Here is a 5,604-nt window from a genome sequence, read left to right as displayed (position 1 = left end):
ACGTGTCGTCTTCAGCGATGAGAGTCGCTTCTGCCTTGGTGCCAATGATGGTCGTATGCGTGTTTGGCGCCGTGCAGGTGAGCGCCACAATCAGGACTGCATACGACCGAGGCACACAGGGCCAACACCCGGCATCATGGTGTGGGGAGCGATCTCCTACACTGGCCGTACACCACTGGTGATCGTCGAGGGGACACTGAATAGTGCACGGTACAGCCAAACCGTCATCGAACCCATCGTTCTACCATTCCTAGACCGGCAAGGGAACTTGCTGTTGCAACAGGACAATGCACGTCCGCATGTATCCCGTGCCACCCAACGTGCTCTAGAAGGTGTAAGTCAACTACCCTGGCCAGTAAGATCTCCGGATCTGTCCCCCATTGAGCATGTTTGGGACTGGATGAAGCGTCGTCTCACGCGGTCTGCACGTCCAGCACGAACGCTGGTCCAACTGAGGCGCCAGGTGGAAATGGCATGGCAAGCCGTTCCACAGGACTACATCCAGCATCTCTACGATCGTCTCCATGGGAGAATAGCAGCCTGCATTGCTGCGAAAGGTGGATATACACTGTACTAGTGCCGACATTGTGCATGCTCTGTTGCCTGTGTCTATGTGCCTGTGGTTCTGTCAGTGTGATCATGTGATGTATCTGACCCCAGGAATGTGTCAATAAAGTTTCCCCTTCCTGGGACAATGAATTCACGGTGTTCTTATTTCAATTTCCAGGAGTGTAGTATAAGTCTCAGTGCTTCCGTGCATTGGTTATCACTGAGCAAAAGTAAGTCTTTTTGGTACAGTTTCTTACAGTTGCATATCAAATAGTGGAGTCTGTGGTTAGAACCTTAGACATTTGTAGAAATTATATTCTATAATTTGAGCCCTTGCAACGATGTTGGAGCTGTAGCGTTATTGATAGAGTCGTTAGCTATAAACGCGAGTTTGCGTACAGCAATGTGCATACTTTCGATGTTTTCGAAAAGATTCCGGGAATTTTTTATTAACTTAATACAAGTATGATCTGCAGTACCCGATGGCACGTGTCATGATTAAGAGTGCTCTCCATCCTAGACAGTGTTTGTTAGATTTCGTGAATGTATCAGGGAACGTGGAGCAGTGAAGTGCAAGACCACAGTGTGCGTCACTGGCTGGTTCCCTCGCTGTCCAGTACAGTTTATCGTACAAAGAGAACAGCATGGGCTGGCGTGTGGTCGCCGTAATAGATGGCTGTCTTACAAGGGGGAGGCCACGACGTGGGCACCACGGGTTTACTGCAGACTTTATACACCTTAAGTAGGCCCTTAAAACAAGATAATGCGCAAATAGTAAGGTGCACTGCTTTGGGAATTTCGACAAAATTGCAAGAGACGTTTTACGCGGCTATTATGTCACTGATTTATCTGTGGGAAGGGACTGGCTGTAAGAAGTCACTGTGATGGAGTGCTTGGCGTTTGCGCTTATCGAGAGGGTCGTGGACGAGGCGACGGCTCGAATTCTGATAGCTCTTATTTTTTAATCTGTATTTGTAGAAGCCGACCTCGGGGAAGATCAGTTTGGATTCCGTAGAAATGTTGGAACACGTGAGGCAACACTGAACTTACGACTTAATAGATTAAGGAAAGGCAAATCTACGTTTTTAGCATTTGTAGACGTAGAGAAAGCTTTTGACAATGTTGACTGGAATACTCTCTTTCAAATCCTGAAGGTGGCAGGGGTAAAATACAGGGAGCGAAAGGCTATTTACAATTTGTAAAGAAACCGGATGGCAGTTATGAGAGTCGGGGGACATGAAAGGGAAGCAGCGATTGGGAAGGGAGTGAGACAGGGTTGTAGCCTGTCCCCGATGTTATTCAACCTTTATATGAGCAAGCAGTAAACGAAACAAAAGAAAAGTTCGGAGTAGGTATTAAAATCCATCGAGAAGAAATAAAAACTTTGAGGTTCGCCGATGACATTGTAATTCTGTCAGAGACAGCAAATGACTTGGAAGAGCAGCTGAACGGAATGGACAGTGTCTTGAAAGGAGGATGTAAGATGAACATCAACAAAAGCAAAACTAGGATAATGGAATGTAGTCGAATTCAGTCGGGTGATACTGAGGGAATTAGATTGGGAAATGAGAAACTTACAGTAGTAAAGCAGTTTTGCTATTTGGGGGGCCAAATAAGTGATGATGGTCGAAGTAGAGAGGATATAAAATGTAGACTGGCAACGGCAAGAGAGGCGTTTCTGAAGAAGAGAAATTTGTCAACATCGATTAAGTGTCAGGAAGTCGTTTCTGAAAGTATATGTATGGAGTGTAGCCATGTATGGGAGTGAAACATGAACGATAAATAGTTTACACAAGAAGAGAATAGAAGCTTTCGAAATGTGGCGCTACAGAAGAATTCTGAAAATTAGATGGGTAGATCACATAACTAATGAGGAGGTATTGAATAGAATTGGAGAGGAGTTTGTGGCACAACTTGACTAGAAGAAGGGATCGGTTGGTAGGACATGTTCTGAGGCATCAAGGGATCACTAATTTAGTATTGGAAGCCAGCGTGGAGGGTAAAAATCGAAGAGGGAGACCAAGAGATGAATACACTAATCAGATTCAGAGGGATGTACGTTGCAGTAGGCACTGGGGGATGAAGAAGATTGCACAGGATAGAGTAGCATGGAGAGCTGTATCAAACCAGTCTCAGGAGTGAAGACCACAACAACAACAACAACAACATTTGTTTTATCACTGATCACATTATTTAATTTATATGATATTTGGGAGGTATATAATGAGAAAACCGCTTGTGAATTTGTAGTAAATTTCATATGCTATTTGACTATTTACTACTTTTAGATAAATTTTCTACGACGAGGGACAAGCTTGAAAAACCCCAAGTCAAACCTCGATAAATGATGACGTTATTCAGTAATACAGTAAGTCACAAAGTGCGCGACCACAAGAGTACTGTACAGTTATTCGTCGGACGTGCTGTCGACATCACATGTTGCAGGATGGTATTTTTCATACAACCATGAGAAACGTAAGTTGAAACTACATCTAGTACACCGAATGAATGCAGATTTCTCGCATTTACGGGTAATGTTCAGAGTTTATGAGGGAAAACACACCTCCATGACATTTTGGAAAATTTCACTTTCTTCCGAAAGTATAGATCAAAAAATAAGTTTGAGTGGGAGCCGAACCGTTGCCTGATAAATGTTTGTCTTACGAAGCTCGAATGATAATCAGCTAACCACCACGAACTCTGACCTCCGGCACCTACTCACAGATATGTCACTAACATAATAGATGCGTAAAACTTCTCTCGCGATTTTTTCGGAATTGCGAGAGTAGTGCGCTTTACTACCTGCACATTATGTTGTTTTAATGGCCTACTAAAGGTGCACAAAATTGGAAGTAAATCTGTGATCCCAACGTCGTGGCGTCCCCTAGTTAGTAGACTCAATCAAGCAGGAGGAGTACTTATACAACTTTGAATATAACGGTTGTCACAAAAAAATGTTGTCGAAAAAAATGGCTCTGAGCACTATGGGACTTAACTTCTGAGGTCATCAGTCCCCTAGAACTTAGAACTACTTAAACCTAACTAACCTAAGGACATCACACACATCCATGCCCGAGGCAGGATTCGAACCTGCGATCGTAGCGGTTGCGCGATTCCAGACTGTAGCGCCTAGAAACGCTCGGCCACTCCGGCCGGCCAAAATGTTGTCGAGCTGAAGCACTATATCGCGTGTTTGACAAAGTGAAATGAGTCCGGTCGGATCCACTGACTTGAAAGGAATGCCAGACACAATTTTTAAATGTGCAGAACGTGTACAGCGTGAAATGTAGAAAAATGAGAGAGATCTATAGAGATCGAACTTTTGTAGTTCACGTATTTAGATTTTTTTCCTTTATTGAATTTCGATTCCCCCCGAAGTGGGTTGGCTGGCAGCAGCTTAGTACGCTGCTTTTCAGCCTACAGAATTTTTAAAACATAAGAAGATAAGAAACAATAAAAGCAGGCGATAAAATGGTGACTTACATTGTGAAACGGCGGAAAATTGTGGAAAGTTAAAACATGAAACAAAGGGTGAGCGATGCTAATAAAATACACGGGAAGCAGACAGGTAAAATAGTAGACAGACAATTAAAAAACACGGCGACAGTCTGTTTTCTGTTTTCAAGAGATATAAAAATCACACCCACCTGCAGTATGATGTCTATTCGCAACATTTTAGAAAAGACGCACAACACTTAACAAACACTGGAAACACTGCACTAAAAAGTTGGCATGAAGATGACACATCACAGCCAAGGACAGATGGGTGGGGGGGGGGGGACCTGGACGGATGAGGGGAAAAAAGGGGGAGGAGAGGGAAAACGAAAGGGGCGGGGGACCGACGGAGAGAGGACTCATAAGGGGGAGGTGGCAGGGCAGATGCGAGAGGGAATGGGGAAAGGCGGAGGAGGGAAGTGCAAAAGGACTTGGGAGAGAGAAGAGTGGCAGAGAGAGGGGAGGCAGGGAAAAAACAGGATGGAAGGGGGAAGAGGGAGCTCAGGAAAAGGACAGAGGAAGGGAGGAGGAGGTGAGGATCAGAGTTGATAGGAGGGATAAATGGAGGGAGAGAGGGCACATTCCGCGACGGGGAGTTGACGGAAGCCACCTTGGGAAAGGAGATGAAGGGTGTAGAGATGGAGGGTACGGCGGACACAACAAAATGGCTCAAAAATGGCTCTGAGCACTATGGGACTTAACTTCTGAGTCCCCTAGAACTTAGAACTACTTATACCTAACTAACCTAAGGACATCACACACATCCATGCCCGAGGCAGGATTCGAACCTGCGACCGTAGCAGTCGCGCGGTTCCAGACTGTAGCGCCTAGAACCACTCGGCCACTCGGGCCAGCCGGACACAACACTGAAGGCACGGTTGAGGGCGGGGGTTGGAGACGAGAGGAGCAACCAGGGGGTGGGGGGATCAAGGCGGCGGGAGGTGTAGAGTGTGTGGATATGTTCAAGGGATAGGAGCAGATGGGGGAAAGGAATCAGGTCATAGAGAATCCGCTTGAGGGACGCGAGGCGTATACAGAAGACGATGCGGAGTGCACAGCACTCAAGGATCTGGACGGACTTATAGAGTTTGGAGGGGGGGGGGCGGATATCCAGGCGGGACTGGCATAACAGAGGATGGGATGGATTAAGGATCTGTAGGTGTGGAGGATGGCAGAAGGGTTCAGCCTTCACTGTCTGCCCAGAGAGGAGTTTGAGGAGTCAGAGGTGGTTGTGGGCTTTGGATTGGATAGAGCAGAGATGAGGGATCCAGGTGAGGTGACGGTCAATGGTGAGGCCAAGGTAGGTGAGGGTGGGTGAGAGGTGGACAGGACGGGAGCAGATGGTAAGGGAGAAATCAAGGAGCCAGAAGGAGCTAGTGGTACGACCTACGATGATTGCCTGGATCATGGAAGGATTGATTTTCAGGAGCCACTGGTACACCATGTGGCAAAATGGTCAAGGTGATTCTGGAGGAGGCGTTGGGGCCGTTGGAGGGTAGGAGCGAGAGTAAGGAATACGGTGTCATCGGCGTACTTCAGGAAGTGTACTGGAGTGGCGTT

The 5,604-nt window shown here is 46.4% G+C and overlaps 1 non-coding gene across 1 annotated transcript; it reads right to left on the bottom strand.

Annotated features, from left to right (window-relative positions):
- Positions 1 to 4,811: 4,811 nt before the first annotated feature.
- Positions 4,812 to 4,895, bottom strand: Trnas-gga (transfer RNA serine (anticodon GGA)). The gene is given in 2 exon segments: positions 4,812 to 4,846; positions 4,856 to 4,895. It is a non-coding gene; the product is annotated as a tRNA-Ser (tRNA).
- Between the last annotated feature and the right edge of the window lie 709 nt (positions 4,896 to 5,604).

This window comes from Schistocerca cancellata, chromosome 9 (genome assembly GCF_023864275.1).
Source record: "Schistocerca cancellata isolate TAMUIC-IGC-003103 chromosome 9, iqSchCanc2.1, whole genome shotgun sequence".
Taxonomy (NCBI): Eukaryota; Metazoa; Arthropoda; class Insecta; order Orthoptera; family Acrididae; genus Schistocerca; species Schistocerca cancellata.
The sequence above is the reverse complement of the archived record's forward strand: the minus strand, read 5'-3'. Positions and strand labels throughout refer to the sequence as shown.